The 17,116-nt window shown below is 41.3% G+C and overlaps 1 protein-coding gene across 1 annotated transcript in view; it reads right to left on the bottom strand.

The window, feature by feature from the left end:
• The window catches only part of LOC147019555 (uncharacterized), a 438,487-nt gene that overhangs the window by 37,716 nt on the left and 383,655 nt on the right, over positions 1-17,116 (bottom strand). The window lies entirely within an intron of this gene.

Below are 17,116 nucleotides of genomic sequence, written 5' to 3'. Positions count from 1 at the left end.
AGCTACCAATGTCAAATTACACCACGTGATTCAGGAGGGTGATGGCTAGCGCAGATTAAATTTTGGTCAAAATCGGTCAAAGGTCAAGGTCACAGTGAGGTCAAACATCCAAAACATTCGATTTTTGATGGTTTGGTACAGAATCATCGAAGAAACTTATGGTTTGCGTCGCTACCTTCTCTTGAGACAGCTTTTATTAGACAAGGTCAGAGGTCAAGTTGACTATTTCGTAAGTACCAGTCTATGACTGCTTGTTTGTTTGTTACTTACGAAATCTAAAGATTTCATAAGTATATTGATGACTTCCGTTTCTGTTTGTTTGTTTGTTTGTTTGTTTGTCGGCACGATAACTCGAGAACGGAAGAAGCTACCATTGTCAAATTACACCACGTGATTCAGGAGGGTGATGGCAAGTGCTGCTTAGATTTTGGTCGAAATCGGTCAAAGGTCAAGGTCACGGTGAGGTCAAATATTCGATTTTTGAAGGTGTGGTACAGATAACTCGAGAACGGAAGAAGCTGCCAATGTCAAATTACACCACGTGATTCAGGAGGGTGGTGGCTAGCGCTGATTAGATTTTGGTCAAAATCGGTCAAGGTCAAGGTCACAGTGAGGTCAAACATCCAAAAAATGATAACTTGAGAAAGGAAGAAGCTGCCAATGTCAAATTACACCACGTGATTCAGGAGGGTGATGGCAAGTGCTGCTTAGATTTTGGTCGAAATCGGTCAAAGGTCAAGGTCACGGTGAGGTCAAATATTCGATTTTTGAAGGTGTGGTACAGATAACTCGAGAACGGAAGAAGCTGCCAATGTCAAATTACACCACGTGATTCAGGAGGGTGGTGGCTAGCGCTGATTAGATTTTGGTCAAAATCGGTCAAAGGTCAAGGTCACACTGAGGTCAAACATCCAAAACATTCGATTTTTGATGGTTTGGTGCAGAATCATCATAGAAACTTCTGGTTTGAGTCGCTACCTTCTCGAGAGACAGCTTTTATTGGACAAGGTCAGAGGTCAAGTGAAGGATTTCGTAAGTACCAGTCTATGACTGCTTGTTTGTTTGTTAATTACGAAATCTAAAGATTTCGTAAGTATATTGATGACTTTCGTTTCTGTTTGTTTGTTTGTTACTTACGAAATCTAAAGATTTCGTAAGTATATTGATGCCTTCCGTTTCTGTTGGTTTGTTTGTTTGTTTGTTTGTTTGTAGGCACGATAACTCGAGAACGGAAGAAGCTACCAATGTCAAATTACACCACGTGATTCAGGACGGCGATGGCTAGGGCTGATTAGATTTTGGTCAAAATCGGTCAAAGGTCAAGGTCACAGTGAGGTCAAACATCCAAAAATGATAACTCGAGAACGGAAGAAGCTACCAATGTCAAATTATAACACGTGATTCAGGAGGGTGGTGGCTAGCGCTGATTAGATTTTGGTCAAAATCGGTCAAATGTCAACGTCACAGTGAGGTCAAACATCCAAAACATTCGATTTTTGATGGTTTGGTACAGAATCATCGTAGAAACTTCTGGTTTGCGTCGCTACCTCCTCGAGAGACAGCTTTTATTGGACAAGGTCAGAGGTCAAGTTGACGATTTCATAAGTACCAGTCTATGACTGCTTGTTTGTTTGTTTGTAGGCACGATAACTCGAGAACGGAAGAAGCTGCCAATGTCAAATTACACCACGTGATTCAGGAGGGTGATGACTAGTGCTGATTAGATTTTGGTCAAAATCGGTCAAAGGTCAAAGTCACGGTGAGGTCAAATATTCGATTTTTGATGGTTTGGTACAGATAACTCGAGAAGGGAAGAAGCTACCAATGTCAAATTACACCACGTGATTCAGGAGGGTGATGGCTAGCGCAGATTAAATTTTGGTCAAAATCGGTCAAAGGTCAAGGTCACAGTGAGGTCAAACATCCAAAACATTCGATTTTTGATGGTTTGGTACAGAATCATCGAAGAAACTTATGGTTTGCGTCGCTACCTTCTCTTGAGACAGCTTTTATTAGACAAGGTCAGAGGTCAAGTTGACTATTTCGTAAGTACCAGTCTATGACTGCTTGTTTGTTTGTTACTTACGAAATCTAAAGATTTCATAAGTATATTGATGACTTCCGTTTCTGTTTGTTTGTTTGTTTGTTTGTTTGTTTGTCGGCACGATAACTCGAGAACGGAAGAAGCTACCATTGTCAAATTACACCACGTGATTCAGGAGGGTGATGGCAAGTGCTGCTTAGATTTTGGTCAAAATCGGTCAAGGTCAAGGTCACAGTGAGGTCAAATATTCGATTTTTGAAGGTGTGGTACAGATAACTCGAGAACGGAAGAAGCTGCCAATGTCAAATTACACCACGTGATTCAGGAGGGTGGTGGCTAGCGCTGATTAGATTTTGGTCAAAATCGGTCAAGGTCAAGGTCACAGTGAGGTCAAACATCCAAAAAATGATAACTTGAGAAAGGAAGAAGCTGCCAATGTCAAATTACACCACGTGATTCAGGAGGGTGATGGCAAGTGCTGCTTAGATTTTGGTCGAAATCGGTCAAAGGTCAAGGTCACGGTGAGGTCAAATATTCGATTTTTGAAGGTGTGGTACAGATAACTCGAGAACGGAAGAAGCTGCCAATGTCAAATTACACCACGTGATTCAGGAGGGTGGTGGCTAGCGCTGATTAGATTTTGGTCAAAATCGGTCAAAGGTCAAGGTCACACTGAGGTCAAACATCCAAAACATTCGATTTTTGATGGTTTGGTGCAGAATCATCATAGAAACTTCTGGTTTGAGTCGCTACCTTCTCGAGAGACAGCTTTTATTGGACAAGGTCAGAGGTCAAGTGAAGGATTTCGTAAGTACCAGTCTATGACTGCTTGTTTGTTTGTTAATTACGAAATCTAAAGATTTCGTAAGTATATTGATGACTTTCGTTTCTGTTTGTTTGTTTGTTACTTACGAAATCTAAAGATTTCGTAAGTATATTGATGCCTTCCGTTTCTGTTGGTTTGTTTGTTTGTTTGTTTGTAGGCACGATAACTCGAGAACGGAAGAAGCTACCAATGTCAAATTACACCACGTGATTCAGGACGGCGATGGCTAGGGCTGATTAGATTTTGGTCAAAATCGGTCAAAGGTCAAGGTCACAGTGAGGTCAAACATCCAAAAATGATAACTCGAGAACGGAAGAAGCTACCAATGTCAAATTATAACACGTGATTCAGGAGGGTGGTGGCTAGCGCTGATTAGATTTTGGTCAAAATCGGTTAAATGTCAACGTCACAGTGAGGTCAAACATCCAAAACATTCGATTTTTGATGGTTTGGCACAGAATCATCGGAGAAACTTCTGGTTTGAGTCGCTACCTTCTCTCGAGACAGCTTTTATTGGACAAGGTCAGAGGTCAAGTTGATTATTTCATAAGTACCAGTCTATGACTGCTTGTTTGTTTGTTTGGAGGCACGATAACTCGAGAACGGAAGAAGCTGCCAATGTCAAATTACACCACGTGATTGAGGAAGGTGATGGCTAGTGCTGATTAGATTTTGGTCAAAATCGGTCAAAGTTCAAGGTCACGGTGAGGTCAAATATTCGATTTTTGATGGTTTGGTACAGATAACTTCGAGAACGGAAGAAGCTTCCAATGTCAAATTACACCACATGATTCAGGAGGGTGATGGCTAGCGCAGATTAAATTTTGGTCAAAATCGGTCAAGGTCAAGGTCACAGTGAGGTCAAACATCCAAAACATTCGATTTTTGATGGTTTGGTACAGAATCATCGTAGAAACTTATGGTTTGCGTCGCTACCTTCTCTTGAGACAGCTTTTATTAGACAAGGTCAGAGGTCAAGTTGACTATTTCGTAAGTACCAGTCTATGACTGCTTCTTTGTTTGTTACTTATGAAATCTAAAGATTTCATAAGTATATTGATGACTTCCGTTTCTGTTTGTTTGTTTGTTTGTTTGTTTGTAGGCACGATAACTTGAGAACGGAAGAAGCTACCATTGTCAAATTACACCACGTGATTCAGGAGGGTGATGGCAAGTGCTGCTTAGATTTTGGTCGAAATCGGTCAAAGGTCAAGGTCACGGTGAGGTCAAATATTCGATTTTTGAAGGTTTGGTACAGATAACTCGAGAACGGAAGAAGCTGCCAATGTCAAATTACACCACGTGATTCAGGAGGGTGGTGGCTAGTTCTGATTAGATTTTGGTCAAAATCGGTCAAAGGTCAAAGTCACAGTGAGGTCAAACATCCAAAACATTCGATTTTTGATGGTTTGGTACAGAATCATCGTAGAAACTTCTGGTTTGCGTCGCCACCTTCTCGAGAGACAGCTTTTATAAGACAAGGTCAGAGGTCAAGTGAAGGATTTCGTAAGTACCAGTCTATGACTGCTTGTTTGTTTGTTAATTACGAAATCTAAAGATTTTGTAAGTATATTGATGACTTTCGTTTCTGTTTGTTTGTTTGTTACTGACGAAATCTAAAGATTTCGTAAGTATATTGATGCCTTCCGTTTCTGTTGGTTTGTTTGTTTGTTTGTTTGTAGGCACGATAACTCGAGAACGGAAGAAGCTACCAATGTCAAATTACACCACGTGATTCAGGACGGCGATGGCTAGTGCTGATTAGATTTTGGTCAAAATCGGTCAAGGTCAAGGTCACAGTGAGGTCAAACATCCAAAACATGATAACTCGAGAACAGAAGAAGCTTCCAATGTCAAATTACACCACGTGATTCAGGAGGGTGGTGGCTAGCGCTGATTAGATTTTGGTCAAAATCGGTCAAAGGTCAAGGTCACAGTGAGGTCAAACATCCAAAACATTCGATTTTTGATGGTTTGGTACATAATCATCGCAGAAACTTCTGGTTTGCGTCGCTATCTTCTCTCGAGACAGCTTTTATTAGACAAGGTCAGAGGTCAAGTTGACGATTTCGTAAGTACCAGTCTATGACTGCTTGTTTGTTTGTTTGTAGGCGCGATAACTCGAGAACGGAAGAAGCTACCATTGTCAAATTAAACCACGTGATTCAGGAGGGTGATGGCGAGAGCTGATTCGATTTTGGTCAAAATCGGTCAAAGGTCAAGGTCACAGTGCGGTCAAATATTCGATTTTTGATGGTTTGGTGCAGATAACTCGAGAACGGAAGAAGCTACCAATGTCAATTTACACCAGGTGATTCAGGAGGGTGATGGCTTGAGCTGATGAGATTTTGATCAAAATCGGTCAAAGGTCAAGGTCACAGTGAGGTCAAACATCCAAAAATGATAACTCGAGAACGGAAGAAGCTACCAATGTCAAATTATAACACGTGATTCAGGAGGGTGGTGGCTAGCGCTGATTAGATTTTGGTCAAAATCGGTCAAATGTCAACGTCACAGTGAGGTCAAACATCCAAAACATTCGATTTTTGATGGTTTGGCACAGAATCATCGGAGAAACTTCTGGTTTGAGTCGCTACCTTCTCTCGAGACAGCTTTTATTGGACAAGGTCAGAGGTCAAGTTGATTATTTCATAAGTACCAGTCTATGACTGCTTGTTTGTTTGTTTGTAGGCACGATAACTCGAGAACGGAAGAAGCTGCCAATGTCAAATTACACCACGTGATTGAGGAGGGTGATGGCTAGTGCTGATTAGATTTTGGTCAAAATCGGTCAAAGTTCAAGGTCACGGTGAGGTCAAATATTCGATTTTTGATGGTTTGGTACAGATAACTCGAGAACGGAAGAAGCTTCCAATGTCAAATTAAACCACGTGATTCAGGAGGGTGATGGCTAGCGCAGATTAAATTTTGGTCAAAATCGGTCAAAGGTCAAGGTCACAGTGAGGTCAAACATCCAAAACATTCGATTTTTGATGGTTTGGTACAGAATAATCGTAGAAACTTATGGTTTGCGTCGCTACCTTCTCTTGAGACAGCTTTTATTAGACAAGGTCAGAGGTCAAGTTGACTATTTCGTAAGTACCAGTCTATGACTGCTTCTTTGTTTGTTACTTATGAAATCTAAAGATTTCATAAGTATATTGATGACTTCCGTTTCTGTTTGTTTGTTTGTTTGTTTGTTTGTTTGTAGGCACGATAACTTGAGAACGGAAGAAGCTACCATTGTCAAATTACACCACGTGATTCAGGAGGGTGATGGCAAGTGCTGCTTAGATTTTGGTCGAAATCGGTCAAAGGTCAAGGTCACGGTGAGGTCAAATATTCGATTTTTGAAGGTTTGGTACAGATAACTCGAGAACAGAAGAAGCTGCCAATGTCAAATTACACCACGTGATTCAGGAGGGTGATGGCTCGTGCTGATTAGATTTTGGTCAAAATCGGTCAAGGTCAAGGTCACAGTGAGGTCAAACATCCAAAAAATGATAACTTGAGAAAGGAAGAAGCTACCAATGTCAAATTACACCACGTGATTCAGGAGGGTGGTGGCTAGCGCTCATTAGATTATGGTCAAAATCGGTCAAAGGTCAAAGGTCACACTGAGGTCAAACATCCAAAACATTCGATTTTTGATGGTTTGGTGCAGAATCATCATAGAAACTTCTGGTTTGAGTTGCTACCTTCTCGAGAGACAGCTTTTATTAGACAAGGTCAGAGGTCAAGTTGACTATTTCGTAAGTACCAGTCGATGACTGCTTGTTTGCTATCTTGCCAAAACGAAGTTTTTGCAAGTAAAGATATGTTAGTCAGCTTGTATGTTTTTTTTGTTGTTGTTTGTCTGTAATCACGTATAAAAAAATTCTGCAGAGCACAGTTATTATTGGAAAATATTTGTAACTTCGCATATTAGAGGCCTATAGAGGTCCCTTTCAGCGCACAAAATTTTGAAGGTCAAGGTCAAAGGTCAAGGTCACTTTGTGGCAAATCAGGGGAGTCGACGAAACCCTTATTTTTTGAGTAATTTTGATCGGATCGTCTTCAAACTTAATGGGAATACAGTTCATGGTCTGGCGCTCAGCTGATTAATTTTTGGTGGCGATTGGACTTGACCTTCATGGTTAACGCCTCAGGTCAAACATATTTGACCCCAAGGTCAAATTTTCAAGTTTTAGGAACCATATCGTGTCGTACCTCAAATTGAACACCTCGATGATTGCTTTCTAGATATGTCAAGCTTGAGACATTATGACATCATTTGGTGACATTATGAGGCAAACGGATATTTTTCATGGTTACTCTGTTGAACCATTCTCATCGGAATCTCTCGTAGGCAGATATTCCTCAAGGAGTCGCTCCTGGTGGATAGCAGCTCTGTTCACCTCAGTGTGACCTTAAAGAAGTCACACGTGGTCATCTTTTGGCAAGATACGGGTCACCCTGCGGGTGACATTGGTTTATTTGTTTGTTTGTTTGTATGTTTGTGAACAGTATTACGGAAAAACTCCTCGACGGATTTCGACGAAACTTGGTGGGGGGGGGGGTTAGGTATGGTCCAAGGATCATGCCATTAAATTTTGGACTCCCCCCCCAAAAAAAATTGTTAGAGAAGAAAAAAGTTTTTTTTTGCATTTCTCCATGTTTTTAGTGATTTCCAATCCCCTCCCCCCAAAAAAATTATCCCACCCCCAAAAAATAGAGAATTCGTTTTTTTTCCATCTCCACATATTTTAAGTGATTTCCAACCCCCCCAAAAAAAAAAATTGTTAAAGATTTTTTTTTTTTTGCATTTCTACATGTTTTGAGTGATTTCCAACCTCCCCCAAAAAAATTGTTACCCCCCCCTAAAAAATAGAGATTTTTTTGTATTTCTACATGTTTTAAGTGATTTCCAACCCTCCCAAAAAATTGTTACCCCCCACCCCCCAAAAGAATTTTTTTTGTATTTCTACATGTTTTAAGTGATTTCCAACCCTCCCAAAAAATTGTTACCCCCCCACCCCCAAAAAAAAGAATTTTTTTTGTATTTCTACATGTTTTAAGTGATTTCCAACCCTCCCAAAAATTGTTCCCCCCCCAAAAAAAAAAATTTTTTTTTTGCATTTCCACATATTTTAAGTGATTTCCAACCCCCCCCTCCCCCAAAAAAAAAAGTTGGAGAAAAGAACGATAACTCTGTCAGCACTGTTGACATCATATTTAATGAAGAAGATATAAGGTTTACTTGAGTGACCCAGCAGTATTGGCGGCGGAGGTTTTGCACTCTCCCGAGTGCTCCCCCTCTAGTTTAATCTGTATAAAGCAAGTTTTACTGAGTGATTTGGACTAATATTCAACGATTTATTTGCAGAAACGAGATCCTGGGTAATGTGCGAAAATTAACTATGCCTCAAACCCAGGGAGCACAAGACCTTTACGATTTTCAGAGGATGAATTGCTGGACAATCGGAAGGTGGAGTCAGCCAGAGTCAGATAATCAGGTGATTGTGCAATTCACCAGCGAAGGCAAGGAATCCACAGCTTCCCATTCTGGTCGATCTGGGCCCTCAGAAAGGTGTTTTGGAGCTGTCAAGTGATCCATTGAGAAAACTCCCCGTTTCAAGACAGCAGATGTTGCAGATGAGTTCCAAATTAGCTCAAGAACTGTCGTGCAGTAACTTCATCAAATGGACTACTATGGGAGAGCAGCTCAGAGAAAATGTCTTCTTCGACCAGTCAACGTTCAAAGAACGAAGTGGGCTGATGATGTGGCCAACAGACCCTTGGAGTTTTGGAAAACTGTCATTTTTTTCAGATGAGTCCCAATTTGCTCAGTTTTCTGACAGTGGACATGTGTGGATCTGGAGACTTCCCAGTCAAGAGTTCTCTTTTAACCGATTGCAGCCAACTGTCAAACACAGTGGTTTTTCAGTGATGGCGTGTGGAGCAATCTGGAGTACTGGTCGGTCAGAGCTTGTGAAGTGGGTGGGCAACAGTAACTCCACGAAACACACTTCTATCCTTGAGGAAGGACTTCTCCCTGTCTTCTCCACTGGTCAGATAGTCAAAAACAACACTGTCCATGGAAGATGGAGCTCCTTGCCACACTGCAAAAAAGACCAAAGAATGGCAGGACAGAAATGGGATCAAGTGACTTCCATGGCCCAGTCAGTCTCCTGACGTGAATCCCATTGAACACCTCTGGGCTAAATTGGATCGAGCTGTGCAGAAAATGTCCAGGAAACCAACATCATTGGCAGAATTGCTAAACCTTTTGCATGAGGCCTGGGTGGAAATCCCAGAAGAGAAAATTTCTGAACTCGTTAGTTCTTTGCTTGAAAGAGTAAAAGCGTTGAAATCTGCAAATGGCAATTCCACTAAACACCAGAGCATCTATTGAAATGGATCAAATGTTCTTCAAATGTTCAAGAAATAAATTCGGAAAAAATCATGATGTCGATTCACTTCTGTCATGTCTCTCGATCGCAAGATATTTCAAATATGTGTTGGGCCCAATATGTTCTCATGGATAAGGCATTATGTGGTGGAGGCATGCACTCTGCCGAGTGCCCTTCCAGTTTCTTTTGTAATTAGAATGCCGTGAGAGAGCAGAGAAGTCCGTATTGAGTTGTTTTCTTCACCTTATCATGGCGTGCGTTTAAAACATGGGAATTTTCACTGATTATTTGTTGTGCATTCAAAAATATTTGAATGGTCTACAGGAATGCACAGTATCTTCAAGGTCTTTGGGTGTTTTGGGTCCTGGAAACCTTTGGGACGTTTGTGTGCTCAGGGATTTTTTTTGGACTTTTGGGTCCTCAAGGACTTTTGAGATTTTTGGGTCTTCCAGGACTTCAGGGTCTTAAGGGGTCTTAATGGTCTTAAAAGGTTTTCAAAGTTGGAAGTGGTCTCAACAGTACAAAGGGTCAAAAGGGACATTCCAAAAGTGCGTAATTAATGAATAGATGTACATAATTAAGAGACAAAAAGTCGACCCCACACACACACACACACACACACACACATACACACACACACACACAAACACACACACACACACACACACACACACACACACACACACACACACACACACACACACACACACACACACACACACACACACACCTCATCTAATGATAGTAGATTTACAGTGACGACCTTCACAGTATCATTGTGTGTGAAATCCTTCTCTCTTGCCTCTCCATCAAGCGAGCTTTCGTGTTCTCTCACTGTCATGGTGGAATGAGTTGGCATCAATTAATTTTTTTTATTTTAAACCAGACTCGATGCTGTAACGGTTGGAGTGTCCACTCTGAGTCTGGGAAATCAGCGGTTTGAACATCGGCTGAGTCATCCCAAAGACTCCAAAACACTCCCACTCCAAAATATTCAAACTCCAACACACTCAAACAATGAAAACACACCAACTCGTGCAAATTACAAAACATCACCACACCACGAGAATTGGGACCTCACAAAGGGGGTCCGAACAGCAGGTATCATCACTGTCCTCATTCGTCTGTTGAACCCAAGAAACTTGACTGAAGTATGGAGAATTTATTATTGGGTTCAATTGCAGATAAGATCTCATGGCACAATGGTAGCGCGTCTGACTCCAGATCAGAAGGTTGTGTGTTCAAATCACGTCGAGATAATTTCCTTTTTAAACCAACGGGTCGTTTGGGTTTTGGCTCCTTCGGGGAAAAAGAGAGACACCGTCATCTTTGAAATCTCATCATCACTTCCACCACAGAAGGTGAAGGAGGTTGTGTTTTCACCCCTTTGTGTGTGTTTGTCTGTTTGTGTGAAGGATATCTAAAAGGTTTGGGATGGATTCGGATGAAACTTTGTGGACAGGTTCAGAATATGACAAGGACTAACTGGTCCGATTTCGGTGAAGATCCGGAACCAGAATGTGATATTTTTTTCAGTGATTCTTCACCATTGAGAGATTGGGGTACAAATGATATACAGCACAATATCTCAGAAAGTTGTGGACGAATTCGGACGAAACTTGGTGGACAGGTTCGTGTGTCGCAAGGAAGAAATTATTCGATTTTGATGAATATCCGAATCCGAATCTGGATACGATAATTATTTAATTGTTAAAATGATCCTTCACGATTGAGGGATAGGGTCAAAAACAATAAAGTCCTGCACAGATACATGACAAAAGTAAATAGACACCTTTAATCTATTCATTAACCTCCGCCATCTTCGAAGATGGACGGAGATTACTGTTTTCAACCCTTTCTGTTTGTTACTTCCGAAATCTAAAGATTTCGTTAGTATATTGATGACTTCCGTTTCTGTTTGTTTGTTTGTTTATTTTTAGGCACGATAACTCGAGAACGGAAGAAGCTCCCAAGGTCAAATTACACCAATTAATTCAGGAGGGTGGTGGCTAGTGCTGATTAGATTTTGGTCAAAATCAGTCAAAGGTTAAGGTCACAGTGAGGTCAAACATCCAAAACACTCGATTTTTGATGGTTTGGTGCAGAATCATCGTAGAAACTTCTGGTTTGCGTCGCTACCTTCTCGAGAGACAGCTTTTATTGGACAAGGTCAGAGGTCAAGTTGACGATTTCATAAGTACCAGTCTATGACTGCTTGTTTGTTTGTTTGTTTGTAGGCACGATAACTCGAGAACGGAAGAAGCTGCCAATGTCAAATTACACCACGTGATTCATGAGGGTGGTGGCTAGTGCTGATTAGATTTTGGTCAAAATCAGTCAAAGGTTAAGGTCACAGTGAGGTCAAACATCCAAAACACTCGATTTTTGATGGTTTGGTGCAGAATCATCGTAGAAACTTCTGGTTTGCGTCGCTACCTCCTCGAGAGACAGCTTTTATTGGACAAGGTCAGAGGTCAAGTTGACGATTTCATAAGTACCAGTCTATGACTGCTTGTTTGTTTGTTTGTAGGCACGATAACTCGAGAACGGAAGAAGCTGCCAATGTCAAATTACACCACGTGATTCAGGAGGGTGATGACTAGTGCTGATTAGATTTTGGTCAAAATCGGTCAAAGGTCAAGGTCACGGTGAGGTCAAATATTCGATTTTTGATGGTTTGGTACAGATAACTCGAGAAGGGAAGAAGCTACCAATGTCAAATTACACCACGTGATTCAGGAGGGTGATGGCTAGCGCAGATTAAATTTTGGTCAAAATCGGTCAAAGGTCAAGGTCACAGTGAGGTCAAACATCCAAAACATTCGATTTTTGATGGTTTGGTACAGAATCATCGAAGAAACTTATGGTTTGCGTCGCTACCTTCTCTTGAGACAGCTTTTATTAGACAAGGTCAGAGGTCAAGTTGACTATTTCGTAAGTACCAGTCTATGACTGCTTGTTTGTTTGTTACTTACGAAATCTAAAGATTTCATAAGTATATTGATGACTTCCGTTTCTGTTTGTTTGTTTGTTTGTTTGTTTGTCGGCACGATAACTCGAGAACGGAAGAAGCTACCATTGTCAAATTACACCACGTGATTCAGGAGGGTGATGGCAAGTGCTGCTTAGATTTTGGTCGAAATCGGTCAAAGGTCAAGGTCACGGTGAGGTCAAATATTCGATTTTTGAAGGTGTGGTACAGATAACTCGAGAACGGAAGAAGCTGCCAATGTCAAATTACACCACGTGATTCAGGAGGGTGGTGGCTAGCGCTGATTAGATTTTGGTCAAAATCGGTCAAGGTCAAGGTCACAGTGAGGTCAAACATCCAAAAAATGATAACTTGAGAAAGGAAGAAGCTGCCAATGTCAAATTACACCACGTGATTCAGGAGGGTGATGGCAAGTGCTGCTTAGATTTTGGTCGAAATCGGTCAAAGGTCAAGGTCACGGTGAGGTCAAATATTCGATTTTTGAAGGTGTGGTACAGATAACTCGAGAACGGAAGAAGCTGCCAATGTCAAATTACACCACGTGATTCAGGAGGGTGGTGGCTAGCGCTGATTAGATTTTGGTCAAAATCGGTCAAAGGTCAAGGTCACACTGCGGTCAAACATCCAAAACATTCGATTTTTGATGGTTTGGTGCAGAATCATCATAGAAACTTCTGGTTTGAGTCGCTACCTTCTCGAGAGACAGCTTTTATTGGACAAGGTCAGAGGTCAAGTGAAGGATTTCGTAAGTACCAGTCTATGACTGCTTGTTTGTTTGTTAATTACGAAATCTAAAGATTTCGTAAGTATATTGATGACTTTCGTTTCTGTTTGTTTGTTTGTTACTTACGAAATCTAAAGATTTCGTAAGTATATTGATGCCTTCCGTTTCTGTTGGTTTGTTTGTTTGTTTGTTTGTAGGCACGATAACTCGAGAACGGAAGAAGCTACCAATGTCAAATTACACCACGTGATTCAGGACGGCGATGGCAAGGGCTGATTAGATTTTGGTCAAAATCGGTCAAAGGTCAAGGTCACAGTGAGGTCAAACATCCAAAAATGATAACTCGAGAACGGAAGAAGCTACCAATGTCAAATTATAACACGTGATTCAGGAGGGTGGTGGCTAGCGCTGATTAGATTTTGGTCAAAATCGGTCAAATGTCAACGTCACAGTGAGGTCAAACATCCAAAACATTCGATTTTTGATGGTTTGGCACAGAATCATCGGAGAAACTTCTGGTTTGAGTCGCTACCTTCTCTCGAGACAGCTTTTATTGGACAAGGTCAGAGGTCAAGTTGATTATTTCATAAGTACCAGTCTATGACTGCTTGTTTGTTTGTTTGGAGGCACGATAACTCGAGAACGGAAGAAGCTGCCAATGTCAAATTACACCACGTGATTGAGGAAGGTGATGGCTAGTGCTGATTAGATTTTGGTCAAAATCGGTCAAAGTTCAAGGTCACGGTGAGGTCAAATATTCGATTTTTGATGGTTTGGTACAGATAACTCGAGAACGGAAGAAGCTTCCAATGTCAAATTACACCACATGATTCAGGAGGGTGATGGCTAGCGCAGATTAAATTTTGGTCAAAATCGGTCAAAGGTCAAGGTCACAGTGAGGTCAAACATCCAAAACATTCGATTTTTGATGGTTTGGTACAGAATCATCGTAGAAACTTATGGTTTGCGTCGCTACCTTCTCTTGAGACAGCTTTTATTAGACAAGGTCAGAGGTCAAGTTGACTATTTCGTAAGTACCAGTCAATGACTGCTTCTTTGTTTGTTACTTATGAAATCTAAAGATTTCATAAGTATATTGATGACTTCCGTTTCTGTTTGTTTGTTTGTTTGTTTGTTTGTAGGCACGATAACTTGAGAACGGAAGAAGCTACCATTGTCAAATTACACCACGTGATTCAGGAGGGTGATGGCAAGTGCTGCTTAGATTTTGGTCGAAATCGGTCAAAGGTCAAGGTCACGGTGAGGTCAAATATTCGATTTTTGAAGGTTTGGTACAGATAACTCGAGAACGGAAGAAGCTGCCAATGTCAAATTACACCACGTGATTCAGGAGGGTGATGGCTCGTGCTGATTAGATTTTGGTAAAAATCGGTCAAGGTCAAGGTCACAGTGAGGTCAAACATCCAAAAAATGATAACTTGAGAAAGGAAGAAGCTACCAATGTCAAATTACACCACGTGATTCAGGAGGGTGGTGGCTAGCGCTCATTAGATTTTGGTCAAAATCGGTCAAAGGTCAAGGTCACACTGAGGTCAAACATCCAAAACATTCGATTTTTGATGGTTTGGTGCAGAATCATCATAGAAACTTCTGGTTTGAGTCGCTACCTTCTCGAGAGACAGCTTTTATTAGACAAGGTCAGAGGTCAAGTTGACAATTTCGTAAGTACCAGTCGATGACTGCTTGTTTGTTATCTTGCCAAAACGAAGTTTTTGCAAGTAAAGATATGTTAGTCAGCTTGTATGTTTTTTTTGTTGTTGTTTGTCTGTAATCACGTATAAAAAAATTCTGCAGAGCACAGTTATTATTGGAAATTTTTGTAACTTCGCATATTAGAGGCCTATAGAGGTCCCTTTCAGCGCACAAAATTTTGAAGGTCAAGGTCAAAGGTCAAGGTCACTTTGTGGCAAATCAGGGGAGTCGACGAAACCCTTATTTTTTGAGTAATTTTGATCGGATCGTCTTCAAACTTAATGGGAATACAGTTCATGGTCTGGCGCTCAGCTGATTAATTTTTGGTGGCGATTGGACTTGACCTTCATGGTTAACGCCTCAGGTCAAACATATTTGACCCCAAGGTCAAATTTTCAAGTTTTAGGAACCATATCGTGTCGTACCTCAAATTGAACACCTCGATGATTGCTTTCTAGATATGTCAAGCTTGAGACATTATGACATCATTTGGTGACATTATGAGGCAAACGGATATTTTTCATGGTTACTCTGTTGAACCATTCTCATCGGAATCTCTCGTAGGCAGATATTCCTCGAGGAGTCGCTCCTGGTGGATAGCAGCTCTGTTCACCTCAGTGTGACCTTAAAGAAGTCACACGTGGTCATCTTTTGGCAAGATACGGGTCACCCTGCGGGTGACATTGGTTTATTTGTTTGTTTGTTTGTATGTTTGTGAACAGTATTACGGAAAAACTCCTCGACGGATTTCGACGAAACTTGGTGGGGGGGGGGGGGTTAGGTATGGTCCAAGGATCATGCCATTAAATTTTGGACTCCCCCCCCAAAAAAAATTGTTAGAGAAGAAAAAAGTTTTTTTTTGCATTTCTCCATGTTTTTAGTGATTTCCAATCCCCTCCCCCCAAAAAAATTATCCCCCCCCCAAAAAATAGAGAATTCGTTTTTTTTCCATCTCCACATATTTTAAGTGATTTCCAACCCCCCCCCCCAAAAAAAAAAAAATTGTTAAAGATTTTTTTTTTTTTTGCATTTCTGCATGTTTTGAGTGATTTCCAACCTCCCCCAAAAAAATTGTTACCCCCCCTAAAAAATAGAGAATTTTTTTTGTATTTCTACATGTTTTAAGTGATTTCCAACCCTCCCAAAAAATTGTTACCCCCACCCCCCAAAAAAAGAATTTTTTTGTATTTCTACATGTTTTAAGTGATTTCCAACCCTCCCAATAAAATTGTTCCCCCCCCCCCCCAAAAAAAAATGTTGGAGAAAAGAACGATAACTCTGTCAGCACTGTTGACATCATATTTAATGAAGAAGATATAAGGTTTACTTGAGTGACCCAGCAGTATTGGCGGCGGAGGTTTTGCACTCTCCCGAGTGCTCCCCCTCTAGTTTAATCTGTATAAAGCAAGTTTTACTGAGTGATTTGGACTAATATTCAACGATTTATTTGCAGAAACGAGATCCTGGGTCATGTGCGAAAATTAACTATGCCTCAAACCCAGGGAGCACAAGACCTTTACGATTTTCAGAGGATGAATTGCTGGACAATCGGAAGGTGGAGTCAGCCAGAGTCAGATAATCAGGTGATTGTGCAATTCACCAGCGAAGGCAAGGAATCCACAGCTTCCCATTCTGGTCGATCTGGGCCCTCAGAAAGGTGTTTTGGAGCTGTCAAGTGATCCATTGAGAAAACTCCCCGTTTCAAGACAGCAGATGTTGCAGATGAGTTCCAAATTAGCTCAAGAACTGTCGTGCAGTAACTTCATCAAATGGACTACTATGGGAGAGCAGCTCAGAGAAAATGTCTTCTTCGACCAGTCAACGTTCAAAGAACGAAGTGGGCTGATGATGTGGCCAACAGACCCTTGGAGTTTTGGAAAACTGTCATTTTTTTTCAGATGAGTCCCAATTTGCTCAGTTTTCTAACAGTGGACATGTGTGGATCTGGAGACTTCCCAGTCAAGAGTTCTCTTTTAACCGATTGCAGCCAACTGTCAAACACAGTGGTTTTTCAGTGATGGCGTGTGGAGCAATCTGGAGTACTGGTCGGTCAGAGCTTGTGAAGTGGGTGGGCAACAGTAACTCCACGAAACACACTTCTATCCTTGAGGAAGGACTTCTCCCTGTCTTCTCCACTGGTCAGATAGTCAAAAACAACACTGTCCATGGAAGATGGAGCTCCTTGCCACACTGCAAAAAAGACCAAAGAATGGCAGGACAGAAATGGGATCAAGTGACTTCCATGGCCCAGTCAGTCTCCTGATGTGAATCCCATTGAACACCTCTGGGCTAAATTGGATCGAGCTGTACAGAAAATGTCCAGGAAACCAACATCATTGGCAGAATTGCTAAACCTTTTGCATGAGGCCTGGGTGGAAATCCCAGAAGAGAAAATTTCTGAACTCGTTAGTTCTTTGCTTGAAAG

The sequence above is a fragment of the Eptatretus burgeri genome, chromosome 9 (genome assembly GCF_056783735.1).
Source record: "Eptatretus burgeri isolate ZD-2024b chromosome 9, Ebu_testis_v1, whole genome shotgun sequence".
Lineage (NCBI taxonomy): Eukaryota > Metazoa > Chordata > Myxini > Myxiniformes > Myxinidae > Eptatretus > Eptatretus burgeri.
The sequence above is the reverse complement of the archived record's forward strand: the minus strand, read 5'-3'. Positions and strand labels throughout refer to the sequence as shown.